The following is a 16,590-nucleotide window of genomic DNA, read 5'->3' as shown; positions in this document are numbered from 1 at the left end:
TGTCTGGCCTGGTTGGCCCGGAGCCGGCGAGAGGAGCCCTTGAACTTCTGCAGAAACGCTTCCCCATCCGCCTCCGTCCGGCTCCGGGTGGGCCGCGCGGGGTGCTCGCCGGCTGGGGCGGGGAAGGGAGGGGAGCCCTGCGCCCCGCCCTCCGCGCCCGGGGGGAGGGCACTGGGGCCGCAGGTGCACCCTGCGCGCCGCGGGCCATCTCCGGGTTGGGTACCGGTATAATCCGCTTCTAGCTTGTTTGGAAGCGTGGGCTCTTGGGAACGGGACTTCTGCTTTATTCTGGTTTGGGGGCTTGAAAAAGAGGAGAACTGGGGTGCCTTCCCAGAGGACCCTCTCCTCCAGTTACTGGAGGGTCGATGGGGGACTCTCTCTTTCTGTCCCCCTTTATGTGGGGTATCCCTAACAGATAAGGAAATGAGATTTTTGTTGTTGTTCTTCGATTTTTTTTTTTTAAGCCATCCGCAGTGAAGGAGAACTGCTTCGGGTCGAGGGGAGGAGAGGTAGGTCCCCTCTGGAGAGGGTTGGGGTATAAGGTCTCGCGGTTCCCATGCAGCTGGGGTGTGTGTGACCGAAAGTGGGGAGGTAAGGTTGCTGGAAAGAAAAAGAGTAAAGAAGCGGGTGCAGAAGGAAGAAGGCGAAGAGATGAGACCAAGTATTGGGCGTCCTCGCTAAAAACCAGAGCCCTAACTTGAGACTTTGGGGCACCTGTTTGGCTTGTGTTTCCTCCCACGATTTCCTTCTCCTTGACTTTGAAAGTTTTCTTTTAGTTTTTATTTTTTATATTGGGCAAGACAGCTGTGAAGACGTGGTTTTTGTCTTCTTCTTCTTCTTCTTCTTCTTCTTCTTCTTCTTCTTCTTCTTCTTCTTCTTCTTCTTCTTTTTTGGAAGAGATACAGAAGTGAAGCACAGATTTCCGGACACTTTCCTTGGTCATTTAAATAATAAAATCCCACCCAGGCAGCGTTCACTGAGCACCTAATACACATGCTCAGTGCTGGAGTGTGGAGGGTCCCGGCAGAGCATGGAGTCTGGACTCGGTAAGGGTGAGGGCTGTTTACTTAATAAATAACCGAGGAGAACATGATTCAGGCCTCTCTCCCCAGTTTCTGGGGCCTCGTAGGGGTCATACCGACCTGGGGTGGGGGGAAATCACTCTGTGAGGTCTTCAGACCTCCTATGTTTTTACAGCTCATGAACATAATATATATACTGGGTCAGGAGCAGAGCTGTTCTGACACTAACTGAAGTTAAAATCTAATGTCTAGACATGAAAAAGGATTGAAGATTAAAATGAGGTAGAGAACCTGAGAGTGTTGACTGCCACTAGCTAATTATTTAGGGAGCCCTCTGGAAAAAAACGGGGAAGTGAGCCAGAGTGCTAGCCTGGATTCCACGGTGGTGGAGCGCTCCGGCTCTGCCACAGGAACAGACCATCTTAGATCCTTCTAGTTTTTAATTGAAGGTGTGTAAACGTCGTTGTTTGAAACCCAATAGATTAAGAGGTCAGAGTGTGAGCTGTCCTCAGGTGACCCGGGGTCCCCTCCCCCACTCCACACTGGGGGAGGGTGGAGTGCTTCTGATGCAACCAAGTTATTGAGCCATGGCCACAGTTTGCTTTGCCTACAGCGTTGAAACACTTAGTCAACATGTGGCCTTTCCCCCCTCCTACCCCTCACCCCAGTAAGTTGTATATTTTATGGAGATTTCTGAGCTTTTTCCCCCCTTTTTCTTTTTTTAATTTTTTAACTTTTTCTTTATTCCATTTTAGAACAGTCTGATGTGTTTGGCTTGTCCAAACTGTTAAATGGTTTTGTAAGCTCTTTCTGTTTTGGAAATTGGACTTTCCTGATATTGTGGGCAAGTTGTAGATAAATTGGCTCAGACCAGAAGAAGGTTAAAATTTGGACGTATCTTTGTATTTATGGGGGAAGGTCTCACACTGTAGCCCAGGTTGGCCCAGAACACTAGGCTGTCTCTCTGTATTACTCCACCTGTGCTGGGATTGCAGGTACGGCCCAACTTACACAGCCACATGTGTTGTTGAAGTGGTCATTGGAAGGGATTTCTCTTATCGCTGTCGCTGGTGCATCTGACCTGAGACACACCGGATAGTAGTGGCAGTGAGCAAGGTCTGGAGTGGATGCTGTGTGAACTTAAGGGGGTGGGGGTGGGGATCTCTCTATTGCAAGGGCAGATAAACGTACAGGAGTCCAATAGTTCAGGGTGAAAATGTGTGTATGGACTGAGGCAGGGATCCGGGTAGACTTTTGACAGTAGTTAGGGGTGGGGTTACCTACTAGGAGGGAATCAAGGGGCACACACAGTTTAGTGGAAGCTTTAAGAAATCAATAGGTTTGCCTAGCTGGAGCAGAAAATACTAACCCATTAACTAGTTAGCGGAAAAGTTAACTACAAACTTAGGGTTGTGAATTGTTTTCCTTAATCCAAGGTTTTCCACAGGACCATTCTGCCTCAGCTGGCATTTGGCAATATGTGGAGAATGTGTGCTTACCATAGCCTGGGGGCAGGTGCCACTGACTTCTGGTGTTTAGAAATGCCATTTAAACAGCCTTCGGGCCCTGGAGATCGCTCAGCATGGAAGAGTGTTTAACCCTTGGAACTCACACACGGTGGAATTGGAGACTGACTCTTCTTTGATACATACCATTCACTTAAGTAACTAATGTTAAACTGCAGACCGTCCTGCAATATATAGGACAGTGCTCCTAGCCTAAGGAGTGAACTTGTCTACCATGTCAGGAGTGCCAAGCCCAGGAGTGGGGGAAAGTTAGTGGGTTAAGCTCTTGCTTCACAGGCACAAGGAAACGAGTTTAGATCCCCAATACCTTGGGAAAAGCTGGTCTGGTCTGTGAGCCCAGGTTCTATGAGAGACCCTAATCTCAAAGTCTAAAGTGGAGAGGGATAGAATATTTGGCTTCTACACACGTTCCTGTGAGCACGCGTTCCTGTGGGCACACGCACAAGTCGTGCCAATGTTGACATTGCTTGCAGTCAGCAGTGAGCAGGAGTGTTGTGGTGGCCTTCTCTGAAGTGAAATTACATCTCTGAATGGAGGGCAGTGGTTTGACACACATGAGGAATAATAATAACAGGAAGGCCAAAAGCCAGTCTAGGAGAGCAGGTCTGCCTAGGCCTGAAAGGACTAGGGTCTGAGCAAATCCTCATCAGGAGACAGATAGTTTTGAGAGCAGTTAATTGATGAGCTCGTGGGCAGGATAACACTGAGGTAAGCGGGGCCTCACCAGATTGCTGTTTTAGAGAGCCTCAATGTGGCTCCTTTGGCAAATTGTTACCCTTGATAAGTAGCTAGTTTAAATATCCCAAGGAATGGGGAGCTCCCCGTCTGAAGAGGATCTCTGTCTTCGGACTGTTTGGTTATTCTTGGATCTAAAGATAGCTCCCTCCCATGGTTTCATAGGAGTTTCTGGAATTGTTCCAGTTCACAGGATGAGGTCTCCTTTCCCCTGTTTAACTCTCACAATGTAGAGGAGTCTCCAATTCTAGTCTTTCATGGGACGTTCATCCTTCCTATCTTGTCAGCCTGGCTCCTGAGGAGCCTGGAATTCAGTATGGTGATCGAGCGAGATAGGCACGGCCAACCCGGAACCGTCGGAATGCTGCTCGGAAGACCTACTACACATAAACTTCTACCCTTGCTTAAATCCCAGCTGCCTTTCTGATAAGCGGCGCCTACTGCAGACACGGGTTATAGGTAATCAGAGCTGCAGGGGTTGCTGTGGGAACTGCTGTGTATTTGTATGCATGGAACAGCATTTTTCTTATCTTCTTGGGAAGATGAGTTCAATTTTCTGTTACCTCATGGACCTTCTTGAATTTTGGTTCCATCTTGTATCCTGTCAGGGAAAAAAAAATAGGCCTCAGTGGTAATCCTGAAATGCCAATTGCCACTCATCTGGTTGTAGTGAGACTCAAAGATTTGGGGTGCTCTGGGTCTTTGAGAGCAGAGTGTGCTAGGGATGGAGGGAGTTGTAGAGGTTGGCGTGGGGGGCGTATGGGAGTGTTGTCCACATGGTTTTGGGCTTTCTCACCATGTGCACTTGCGCTGCCATTTTATTATCGTTGGACTGTCCCAGCCCTCCGAGAGGCTGCCTTCCTCCTTTGGGATTCTTCTCATTCTGTGGGGACATCTGGAGGAGAGGTTGGAAGCTTGCCAGAGTGGGGTTGCTTTTGAGCCTGTGAGGAGGTAGTCAGTGTGAACTTGGTTCCCACTCCTGCTCTGTGCCCAGAACAGTGCTGACAGCTTCACGTCATGGAAGAAGAGACAACTGGGGTTTAGTATCAAACATCTGTCCCGGTGCTGAGCTTTCAGGTGCATTGTGATTCTGTGTGAGATGTGGATTTCGTGACTTCACTGAGAGTATTAGGAATTATTCCCAGACATGCCTTAAAGGAAACAGGTTAGAAATCTTGGGAACTTAGTGCCAGGTCCTTCAAATATTTTCGATCTACCCATCAAGATTGATTGATTGATTGATTGATTGGTTGGTTGAGGCAGATTCGAGTATTCCAGACTGATCTGTCTCAAATCCCAATTCATTATGTAGCTCCAGGATGACCTTAAACTCCTGATCTCCTGGCTTCCGCTTTCCTCGTGCATTACAGGCGTGCACCACCATGCTTGATGTGTGAGATTTACCCTCAGGCTTTGTGCGTGCTAGATAGGTACTCTACCAGCTGAACTAAATCCCCAGCCCCTAAATTGTGTGGTAGCCATCCCATAGTATTGAAGGATCAAAATTCCAAATCTGATGGCCCATAGCTCTTTTGTTATGCGTGTCCACTGTGTTCTGTCCTTTGCTGTGGTCACATCTATCCAACTAGTATAATTAGTTGTGTCTCAGTTCTGTTCTGATCCACAGGGGAAACCTGTGTACACCTTCCGGGGATCAGGGATAATTCTCTAAGAAGGGGTATTTGGTGAACATATGATCTATGACACTGAAACCTCTTTGATATTGTCCTACATTGCTGGGACTATTGCTCCGTGTAGCTCAATGTTTGCTTAGTATGTTTGAGACCCTAGATTCAGTTCTCTGGACAACCAGAAAAGAAAGGAAGGAAAAATCCCAGAATGGATCAGCCTTCGAATGTTATGGCTGAGGATGCCCACCCGTGGGAAGGTGGTTCGATTAAGCTTGCATTTGTAATTTTAGGCCTTAGAATCTTTCTTAAAGAAGACAAAGGCTCAGAGGAAAGATTTCTCCCCTGCACCGAGGTGTGTAAACAGTTGAGGTCCCTCAGGTCTTATTTATATAATTGAACCAAAAGAAGGCGTGTGCAGTGGGATTTCTAGCTTCACAGGTGACACAAAGCTCTTCTGGATTATGAAATCTCTAACCAGAAGGGATTTGCTCTGGGGAAACCACACAGGTTTGTGTTAGTTATCAGAAGCCTTGTAGGTAAGCTACAGGGCTACAAATACATGGAGCTTTTAGGGAGAACCATGGAGCTACCATGGGACAGTGTTTTACTTGTTTGTTTTTCGAGGGGGAGGGTATGAAGAAGCTATAGAAAGAACTGCATAGCACTGTCCCACCGTTTCAGGCAAGGGGACAAGGAATGCTGCTTTCAGAAAAGAGATTTTGGGAAAACACAATAGTCTTTATTTAAAGAAAAGTAATTTTTGAGACAGTTGCAAATTATGAGCTGGCCTCAGATTCTGGTCATCCTCCTGCTTCCACCTTCCAAGTGCTAGAGTTACTGGTGTGTACCACCAAGGCCAGCCTAAAAAAAAAATCATAGTTTGAATTTCATTCTCATGATGCTTTCTTCCGGGTCATGATCACTCTGCCTCAGGAAACACAAAGGTGTAATTCCCGGAAAGACTCAGAGTTCTTGTTGGAGCGGAAGCCCCATGGGGACAGGCTTCTGGCACAGCTGTTTTTCTGACAGAAATTTACAGTCTTGCTTGAGAGGTGTTGTGAAAGCCCCAGTAAGCACTGCTGTAAGGATTCAGGAAGGAACAATCATTTAATTCCACTAAGTCTGTCAGTGGAGTGGAGACAGGGCCATACCTGTCTTGTGTCCCACTGATTTTTTTTTTTCTTGTGCCATGCATATGAGAGCCTTAAAGAATGGAGGGAGAAGGTTAACCTTCAAATCTGTAAGACATGAATGAATTCAGATCAAATGTTAAGAAATGAGGTTTCAATTCTCTTTAACCCGAGAAACTGCAGAGGCAGCTTGGAGAATATTATTCTTTTATGTATACCAGGATCTGGAGAGATGTCCCAGTTGGTAAAGCACTTGCCATGCACATGAGGACCTGAGTTTGATCCCTGAGCCAGCTGTGCTAGTGTGCACTTGTAACTCACTTTCTGGGGAGGTATAGGTAGAATCCTTGGGCTCCCCGGCCGTGGGTCTAAGCTCGTTGGCATGCCCCAGGTCCTAGCACATGAAAAAACAACAAAACCAAGGTGGGGCTGGTGAGGCGGCTTAGTGGGTAAAGAAACTTGATGTGCATGCCTGGTGACCAGCGTTTGGTCCCCTTAACATACACTGTAGAAAAAGAAAACCAACTACACAAAGTTATTCTCTTGATTCCTAATCTATGTGCCTGCCCTACCCCCCACATACTTCACACACACAAACATGCACGCATCTGCACATGCATGCACACACCAATAATAATATTAAGTTTTGAAAAGGAAAGGTGTTTAGGGAATGGTACATATGTTGATTTGTAGCCTACACATGCATGTATACATAGGACACAAATGTGCACACAGAGACCTGTCTGGTGAGTCAGAATCTCTGGAGGTGGAGTTGCTTATTTTTGGATTTGATGTTATCTTATGGAGGTCATTCAGATGAAAGCCTTCCTCACCTCCAAGTAGCTCTGATGTGCAGCCAAGGCTGAGAGCCACCATCTCAAATGCCGGGCATCAATTGGCTGAAAACACTCTATAGGGTGTGGCTAGTGAGCTGAATGGGTTACGAGGAGCTTGGAGGCAGCATTAGATTCCTTGCACTGTGAGAATCAGGACAGCATATGTCCCTAGTGTGGTTCTTGGTGCTGCTATGACATAGGAGCCCTGGACAGGATGGTTCCTGTGGTCCCTTCTCCAGTAGTTTGCCCAACCTGTGGGAAGGCAAGAATAGACAGAATGCAGCAAGCTTTTCATTTTAATTTTACTGCTGAGTGTATTCAGTTCCAAGAAGGCTTTGTTTCTAAGTGGTATTTCCATTTCTCAGGTGGTTTTCCTGCCTCGTTGGATTGTTATTATTGTTTCTTTTGTGAAAGGATGATAAAGGGGTTTGTCTCTTGATGTTCCATAGCTGTCTCCACCTTTATCTATGTGTCTGTCTGTCTGTCCATCCATCCATCCACCCATCTATCTTATTTTGAGTGTGTCATGCAGTCTATACTGGCCCCCAAGTCAGCATGTAGCCAGGGGTAGCCTTGAATCTGTCATCTTCACATTTCTGTTTTCTAAATATTGGGATTACAACACTTTAATTCAGTGCTTCAGCTCAAACTCAGGAAGCACTCGACCAACCGAGACTCATCACTGCCTTGATTTCCTCTTTTGGCCAGGGTCTTACTGTGTGCACTAGTATAGGCTGGCCTCAAACTGAAGATCCCCCTGTGTCAACCTCTGCACTATACCCAATCCTTGGTCAGATTTTAATCTGGCAGTGTCAGGATGGCCTTCTGAAATTTTACTGGCGTATGAAACCAAAGGTCTGAGAATTAGTTTCCAAGATGTCTGCAGCCTTCTCTGACAGCTGCCATTCTCACAGATGTGCTGATGGTTTCCATTAAGTCTTTCAGGAAAGACTCCTCCTGAGTGATTGCTGATAATAGTGTCTTAGGCACTGTTCTGATCCTGTGAAGAGACACCACGACCAAGGCAGTACATGACAGGGAGCATTTAATAGGGGGCTTCCTTGTAGTTTCAGAGGCTTAAGTCCTTTATCCTCACAGTGGGGAGCCTGGGTGGTACAGGCAGATGTGGTGGTGCAGAAGTAGCTGAGAGCTACACATTCTGATCTGCAGGTGGGGTGGAGGAGAGGGAGAGAGGAAAAAGGGGAGGAGGAGGAGGAGGAGGAAGAGGAGGAGGAGGAAGAAGAGGAGGAGGAGGAAGAGGAGGAAGGGGAGAAATTGGGCCTGTCCTGGGCTCCAACAAGGCTGTACCCTCTAGTCCTTTCAGACAGTTCCACTCCCTGGTGGCTAAGCGTTCAAAGAGTGGCCTGTGGGGGCCGTACTCATTCAGACCACCACAGTTTGGAATGATGCATGAGAAGTCTCCACTTTCCACATCACAGAAACACGCTGTTTTACCTGAACATCCTCAGGCAGAAGAGCTGCTTTGAGTTCTGCAGGGTCAAAGAAGAAAGGATGGGGTCACCGTTTTCTCCAGAGGCTGTTGGCTGCTGAAAACCTCCTCCTCTCAATATAGGGACAGCATAGAGTGATCAGGTAGAGCATATGCAAGCTGTCAACAGTTGTAGGATATAACTCAGTGCTGAAGCTCTTGGCCAGCATACACGAGGCCCTCGGTTCAGTCCCAATGACAACTAAGTAATTCTGTCAGTCAGCATTCTCCTCACTGACTCTCTACAACAGAAATGTAAGAGTTGGTAGACAATTAAAGCTCTTGGGGAAGCTTCTTCTCTTCACGTTTGTGATGAGAGTCTGGTGATACGGCTCTGCAGGCAGAGGACCTGTATCCAGCTTGACTGGTCTGTGCGGTGGCAGGAGGGACCTGACTCTACAGGTATTCTCTGACCTCCATGTGTGCTGTGATGTATATGTGCCCAATCAATACATTAGAAATCAGTTTATCATCAGATGGAAGGTTTTCCCGTTTAGCAGCTACTATTTTCTTTGGCCTTGATTAATCATCTGAATATGTAATATTCTCTGAAATCTATATGTGCTCTAGTTTAGTTCTTCGACCCCTCTTAAGTGAGCAGCGGGCTGACTCTGTCAGGACAGAGTGGGAGGATGGGCAGGGTGTTCCGTTTTCACGTGTGGTTTTCATGCGAGGGGGATGGATTGAAACCAGGCTCACGTATTTCATGGCCTGTTCTCATGTGTCTGTAATCACCTCATAAACCCTGAGATATTTCTGTGAGAGGGGGACTCTGAGTTAAGGATGGAGTGGTTTGGGCTGTGTGTGTGGTTCCTGCTTTTCCTTTGAGCAGTGTGGCTCTGCTGAGTCATGTGTCACCCTTGTCATCCTCGGTCACTTTCATAGGTTAAGTGTTTATCCTAGAATTCAGAGGGTAATTTTGTGTATGTTTGTGTGTGCGTGTGATGTGTGTGTGGTATTGTGGTCTGTGCATGTGTATTTGTGTATGTTGTGTGAATATAAATGTGTGTGTGTGTTTTCGAGAATGTTCGTGTTTGTGTATGGTATGTGTATATGCGTGCGTGGGTGTGTATGGGTGTGGAATGTGTGTGTTTTGTGTGTGTGATGTGTCTGCATGTGTGTGGTCTGTGTATGCATGTGTGTTTGCATGAGTGTTCATGCTTGAGTATGTTGTATACATTCGAAAGTGTGCATGCATGTGTACATGGTGGGGTGTGTGTGCGCGCATGTGGTGTGTGCATGTGTGTGTGTGTGCTGTGTGCGCTCTCGAGTGTGGTACGTGTGGGGGTGTTTGTATATGGTGTGTGTGGTATGTGTGCATGGTGTGTGTGTGTGTGTACATGGTGTGTGTGCGCATGGTGTGTGTGTGTTGTACTTGTGGAATATGTAGAGGTCACTTTTGTCTTCCTTACCTGCCACCTTATGCTTTGAGATGTGAGTTTACACGTTGGCTAGGCTGGCTGGCCCTTGACTCCAGGGATCAGCCTGTCTCGAGCTCCTCCCTCTCGGTTGGTGGAACAAATGGGCACGGTCACACCTGGCTTTTATGTCAGCTGGGGACCCAAATGGGTCCTCGTGCTTACTCTTTACCAACAAGCCGTCTCCCCAGCCCCAAGAGTAATTTAGCATCACTCAATTGTCCTGCTGTTTTCTTTATCCCCTTTCTCTTTGTTCATGGAAGTATGCCACACTAGGACCAATGTAGCATGCTCCTCATAGTTAGACAACCCCACAATAACCACGGTAAGAACGGTATTACCAAGCAATGCAGTGGTTTGTTTGCCAAGACGGTACATCTTTGTTGAATAAATGCTACAACAGACAGGTGTACTAAAACATAATTAAGCACATGCCCCAAAATAAAATATAAATATGTATGTGTGTGTGTATATGTGTGTGTGTGTATATGTGTGTGTGTGTATCTCCATACATCTGTATCATACTTAGGGTCTGTTCATTTATACAGTTTATACGTTTGTTGTTTGTGTGTCATTGTGTTGTGGTTGTATGTACACTTGTTTTATTTATTATTGTGTGTGGGCCTGTGTGCCGTGTGGAGTGTGTATGGGGAGTCAGAGAATACCTTACAGGATCAGTTTTCTGTTTGATGTGGTTTCAGGAACTCAGATCAGCAGGCTTGTGCGGCAGGCCTTTTACCCAAGGGCCATTTCCTGCCTCCCAGATTTGTATTGTTGTTTGTGTTCTTTTTCTTCCTTTATTGGCCTTTGAACCCTGATCCTCCCGTGTCTGCTGCTCAGTTGCTGAGCTTGTAGACCCACGTCAGCATGCCCAGGTTACTTACACGTTCATTGTGTTCAAGTATGGGTTCGGCAGATTGAATATCTACAGCTCAGTTTCCTACTTCAGCAGGTGTAGTTTTCAGACTAACATTTAACCGGTGATGAGGTGGATGGCTGTGTGTCTTACGGAAATACATCCCCTTTTTATACACAGATGCACGCACACAGATTTTTCTAAGTTCTCGTTATGTTTTCCAAGTGTAGACCAAGCTGTCCTGATCTCACATGGATCTGCCTGCCTCTGCCTCTGCCTCCTGAGTGCTGGCATTAAAGGCCTGCTTGTTGTTGATATTTTTTGAACATGAATTCTCTCTCTCTCTCTTGCTCTGTCTCTGTCTCTCTGTCTTTCTCTGTCTCTCCCTCGATCCTCCAGTTCTGGAGCATGTGGAGGTCATACAACAACATCGTGGAGTCAGTTCTTGCCTCACTGTGGGCTCCTGAGATCCGAGATCAGGTTGATGGCTTTTGCTGGCCCACCGAGCTTCTCCTCTTGCCCTTTTAGTTTAATTCCTTAAAAATGTTACAAAACATTTTTCTCTTGCTTAGTTCTAAATTATTTTCCTTGTGGTTTTCTTTGTACCTGGTAGTTTCTGTGCCAAGTAGGAGCCTCATAATTACAGTTTTTGTTTTTTTGTTTGTTTGTTTTTCCACATGAAAAGAGAGATACTGACTGGTCTGTATGTGAGGTTGGAGCCAGTGGTGTTTTGGGGAGGTGAATATCAAGAGGTCCCCAAGGCAACATCTGAGATGCTTTGTGGCAGTTAGAGCTCTGTCTCTAGGACAGCATAATCTGGAGGGAAGGCTGAGGAGGTGCGGAAGAGGCCTCTCTCTAAAGAGGGTCTGTTTACAGCTGTTTGCCCTGTCAGAATGTGGGCCAAATTTCTGATTTTTTTTTTAAACTGGAAGCCAAAATCTGGATTCTTTTGTAAAATCTGATTTTAAAAGGTTAGCTAGTTCAACATTTCAAATAAGAACTTCCTGCAGACTAAACAAAAATAGCACTGTGGGCTGGAGAGAGCCTAGGCACTTCAGCCCTTAGTAGTAGATAGCCTGCCCTTTGTAGCCAGATACATTGGAAACACAGGATTGGAATAGGAGTATAGTACACTTTTCTTTAGTTTTCTAAAGTACACTTTTCTTTAGTTTTCATAGTACACTTTTCTTTTAGTTTTCACTTTGTCAGCCTGGCTAGCCTGGACCTCCCTGTGTAGATCAGGATGGCCTTGAGGTGGATCAGACCTCTTGCCCACAGAGGGCTGAGATTATAGGCTCTCCCTAGCACATGTGGCTTGCTTATAAAAATCCAATCAAAACTTGGTACTATCCTTGTTTCACCCTCATACACATACACACACACACACACACACACAGTCTAGAACACAACTTGGAATATGGAATGTGATATTTTCTGGTTTTACATTTGGGTATGTGTTCTTTTGCTGGCCTGAAAGTGTAGCAGGCCCAGGGGAAATCCCTAGACAGTAGGTTTGAACTAGGGGGAGAACAGCCCAGCCAGCCCTTCCTGCTCCCTAGGTGCTTCTGTGGAAGACACACTCTCAGATCTGTACTGTCACTAGCTTGGTGCACCTCTCGTCGATATTTGATCTACTCCGGGCATCCTAATGCAGTTGGATTATACTTAGTTGTGCACACATCCTCTGGAACAGAAGAGAGAGGGAAATATTTCAAAGATCTCTGCACTAGCCAAGTGCCGAATCCTGCCGCATGGATTTCTCAGGACATGTTTCTGTCTTCTAAATCTCAGTCACCCCCAGTGAGAACTGCACTGTGCTGGAACTTTCCCTTTTTTCTGGGAAGAGAACCTTTGTGTTCATCTGCAGATTGTATTCCTAAACTTTAGCAGTGATAACACAGTGTGAATCGAACCAATCCTTCCCAAGTAGGATAACTTTTAATGTCTTTTCTTCTTGAGACAGTCTCATGTAACTCCGTCTGGCTCCCAAGTTGCAGTGTAGTTGAGGGTGATCTTGAAGGTTTGTTTTCTAACTTTTGTGAAAGATTTTTAATTTTATATGTATAAATGTATGTCTACATGCCATATGCATGCCTGGTGTTCTCAGAGAGTAGAAGTGGACAAGAGAGTTGGCTCCCTTGGAACTGGAACAGCAAGCGGTTATGAGCTGCCAAACGGGTGCCTGGACTTGAATGTGGGTCCATTAGTAGAACAATCTCTTTGGCCCTAACCTTGAACTTGAAACTTTGGGTCTTTCTGCCTCTTTTCCCAAGGGCTATAATTTCAGGTATATGCTGACAACACACTCTGTTCCAGAGTATGGGGGTGGGATGGATCTTGGGATTTTTGTGCGTACCAGGCAGGTGCTCTAACCAAGAAAGCTTCAAATTTCCAATGTTTTGAAGGTTTTAGAATGGCCGCATTTAAAAGTCCCTCAGCAAATGCTGATAACAATAAGGATTTGGCATGGATATTTTCCCTATCATTATGGAACAACTTTGTGGTATCAGGAGAATGGGTACATTCTTCACATGCAGGAAGTGTCTTTGCATGGTTTGGGACATGTGGACTAAAAAGCTGTACAAGATGTGTTTTTTTTTTTTTTTTTGGTTTTTTCGAGACAGGGTTTCTCTGTGTAGCCCTGGCTGTCCTGGAACTCACTCTGTAGACCAGGCTGGCCTCGAACTCAGAAATCCGCCTGCCTCTGCCTCCCAAGTGCTGGGATTAAAGGCGTGCGCCACCACCACCCGGCAAGATGTGTTCTTTTTCTTTGTTTTTGAGAAGGTTTCTCTGTAACGGCCTTGGCTGGCCTTGAACTCACAGAGATCTGCCTGGTTCTGCCTCCCAAGTAATGCTGGGACCAAAGGCGTGTGCCACTACTGCCTAGCTCCCCCAACTCCCTCAAGATGCCTTCGTTAAGCTCTTATAAAGTGAAATTGTGTAAAGTGAAGAGAGAAGGCACCCCGGTGCCCAGTCTGGAGGCACCCAGAGGAAATGGGTGCTCTCCTGGTGTCAGCTATGGCGGGAGAGCACGTTATACATGCGTTAGCTCATTTATTCTGCACAGCATCCCTGTTTTGTAGCGGAGGAAACCAAGGTCAATCTTCTGTCTACCCAGTCACCAAGGACAGCCAGGTAATTCAAGGTCACATAGTTTGGATTATGGTTAAGTAGAAGAGGGGTGATTTGAACCCAAGCAGGATCCCAGCTTGCTTTGTTTGTTTGTTTAATTTGGCTTTTTTTTTTTTTTTTAAAGCAGATCCCACTTCACTCAGGCTCAGCCACCCTTGAACTCACAATGATTCTGCTGTATCTGCCTCCCAAGTACTGGGATTACAGGTGTGGGATGCCGTGCTTTGCCTGCAAATCTGTTCTAGAAATTTCTTTAACTTTCCATATCACTTCAGTCTTGAGATCAACATCAGGGTTTGACTGGAAACAAAGAAAATCCTATGCCTCTGCTCGTAAGCTTCCCTTAACCAACACAAGCAAATGAAGCATAGTGGAACAGAGCGCCTAACTCCAGCCTTCCTGGAGCCATGTCCCAGACAGTGGACTGACCAGTATAAGGCTGTACCGAGAGCCTGTTGCTGTGACAACCCTCATCCCTGGCACCAACTTAAGTTTCAGGAACACAAAACCTGCCTTGTTTTACCTGCCCTTTACAGGAGTGTGTTTGGTGAGCTTCCAAAGGGTATTTTAAAATCGCCTGTTACAGTCATTGTGAGCTGTGGCAAAGACCTGGGCTTTGGAGCTTAAAGAACGGGAGTTCTGAGCTTGCTGTCTTTTCTACAGCCTGCTGTGTGACCTTGGCTTTCTCAAAATTTGAGGTTCCTCCCCTGCGAGTGGGGGAGGGTTTCATGTCGGCAGTGTAACTGGCTTGGCCAGGGTTAGGAGCTTCTATATGCAACAGTGTTTCATTAACAACAAAAGCCCACATGTGTTGGATAATGAGCTGTCTATCACAACCTTTGTGAGCCTTGGAATTCATTTTCCGTAGTGAGTGGGGAGGAGGGTGGGTGGGTAAGGCCTGTGCTGGTCTGAACTCGTTTTTCTTTCAATCCCTTCTTACCTGTGTTAGTGTGGAGACCAGAGTGTGGGCGTAGACTCCATTTCTGGCCCCAACTCTTTTTTCTTGGTTTCTCTCCCCTCCTTCTTTGGGCTGGCTTCCAGTTTCCCCACAAAGTGCTATTTGTTTTAAGGGTGAAACAGGCGATTCTCTGGGCAGCAGCGCTGGCTGCAGGCAGTTCCTGTAGATCATCGGGGAAAGCCAAGCTGGAGTGGGGGGGAGACTGAGGGGCTTGTTTCTAAAACTTGGTACAGTGATTTTTTTTTTTTTGAAGGAAAGCAAGGAATGGCTTCTCAATAGAAATATTATGAAATGCCCTTCACAGGAGAACAAAACTGAGTGAGGAGAAAGGGCTTTCAGAAGTCCCTGATTATGACTTTAAAAGCCTTCTTCTCCTCCTCTTCCTCCTTCCCTTTCTTTTTATTTTGAGAAAAGATAATCTTTTTGAGTATCACCCCATCTACCATGCACTTAGGCAGGAGAGGAAGTGCATGGAGACCCTATCATTGGCCACAGGATAGTCGCCACTGTAATGCATTTTGTCCAGACTCTCCGAGCTTTCTCCTCTCAGTCGTGAAGGTCATCCCCATTACTGTCCCATATCAGAGATTCTAAAGCCGAGGTTCAGGTGGTCAAGGTACCATGTCAGTGTTACCGTGCTAGAGCATAACTTGATGAAGCTTCCAAAGCAAGCCCGTCACTCACGGTGTGAGATTCTGTGCATTCACCCTGCTTCAAGGGGGCAGCCAGCATGAGAGCAGCTGTGGAGGATTTGGCACATGCCAGTCTGCAGTCTGCTGGGTTCTCTCATGAGCTGCTCTTTGGGGCAGTTTCTCCAAGGAGGAGACTGATTTTGACTGCAAAGGACAAAACAGAACAGCCTATAACCTGGTTCTGTGGCAGACTGGGGGTCAGAAGAGATGTGGGGCAGGTATGGAGGGTCAGTACGTCCTGCTGTGGAGTATGGACTTTTGAACAAAAGGCATTCCATTTGAGGTTCTTTTGTTTTTGTTTTTGTTTTTTTTTTTTTTGAGACAGGTTTCTCTATGTAGCCCTGGCTGTCCTGGATCTCACTCTGTAGACTAAGCTGGCCTCGAACTCAGAAATCCGCCTGCCTCTGCTTCCCCAGTGCTGGGATTAAAGGCGTGCGACACCACTGCCCGGCTCCAGGTTCTTTTAGTAGTAAAAAATTAATTGTATTACTTATCAGAGATCATGGGTGTGAGCATGGCAGTCACTGTTAGTGTGTGCTCAGAAGAAGCAGTCCTGTCCTTCTGCTGTGGTTCTGGGGACCGAACTCGGTTCCTCAGGTTGGTGTAGCAAGCATTTCACCCGTTGGTTGAGTCACCTTACCAGCTCTTCATTTTCTGAGGCAGAGTTTTATGTTGCTCAGGCTGGCCTTGAAGTCCTTATTCTTCTACCCCTTGTATGCTGGGACTACAGGCCTGAACCATGCCCCCTCCACCGAAAGCTCTTGAGAAGGGAGCTAGTTTACTCTGGCCTTAGTCAGTTACAACGGGAGAGAAAGCAGTAGTATGTCTGCGGCATGGCCGGAGCAGCGAGGAGGCTGTTCCTTAGGGGACCTGGGAATTATGTAAATGCAGCTTCCACAGACTCCCCTGCTGTCACTCTGAGGTTGCAGTTTCTGGCTAAGGCCTGGGAAACTGTTTAAGGGGCCTGCATGTAACTGTACACTCTGGCGAGGGCTTTAGGACGTCTAGAAGAAGCCAATTTGCAGTTTGTATGGGAGACTTTTTAAACCATGAGACGAGGCCAGTCATCAGACCTTACGTGCATACACTCGCACACAATCATGAGTGTGACCATATGCACACCAGTATGAGGCCAACGGTCTATGGGTGTGGTAGTTCTCTCCAT

At 46.6% G+C, this 16,590-nt stretch overlaps 1 protein-coding gene across 2 annotated transcripts in view; it reads left to right on the top strand.

Moving 5' to 3' along the window:
• Positions 1-232: 232 nt before the first annotated feature.
• Positions 233-16,590, top strand: part of Lrrc8d (leucine rich repeat containing 8 VRAC subunit D) — a 111,171-nt gene continuing 94,813 nt past the window's right edge. The window contains exon 1 of one of the 2 annotated variants that reach the window (XM_028782428.1): positions 233-509. The gene's annotated coding sequence lies outside the window, so the exon portion shown is untranslated. The remainder of the gene's footprint in view (positions 510-16,590) is intronic. The other variant, XM_028782427.1, reaches the window with a different exon arrangement.

The sequence above is a fragment of the Grammomys surdaster genome, unplaced genomic scaffold, assembly GCF_004785775.1.
Source record: "Grammomys surdaster isolate TR1022 unplaced genomic scaffold, NIH_TR_1.0 751, whole genome shotgun sequence".
Taxonomy (NCBI): Eukaryota; Metazoa; Chordata; class Mammalia; order Rodentia; family Muridae; genus Grammomys; species Grammomys surdaster.
The sequence above is the reverse complement of the archived record's forward strand: the minus strand, read 5'-3'. Positions and strand labels throughout refer to the sequence as shown.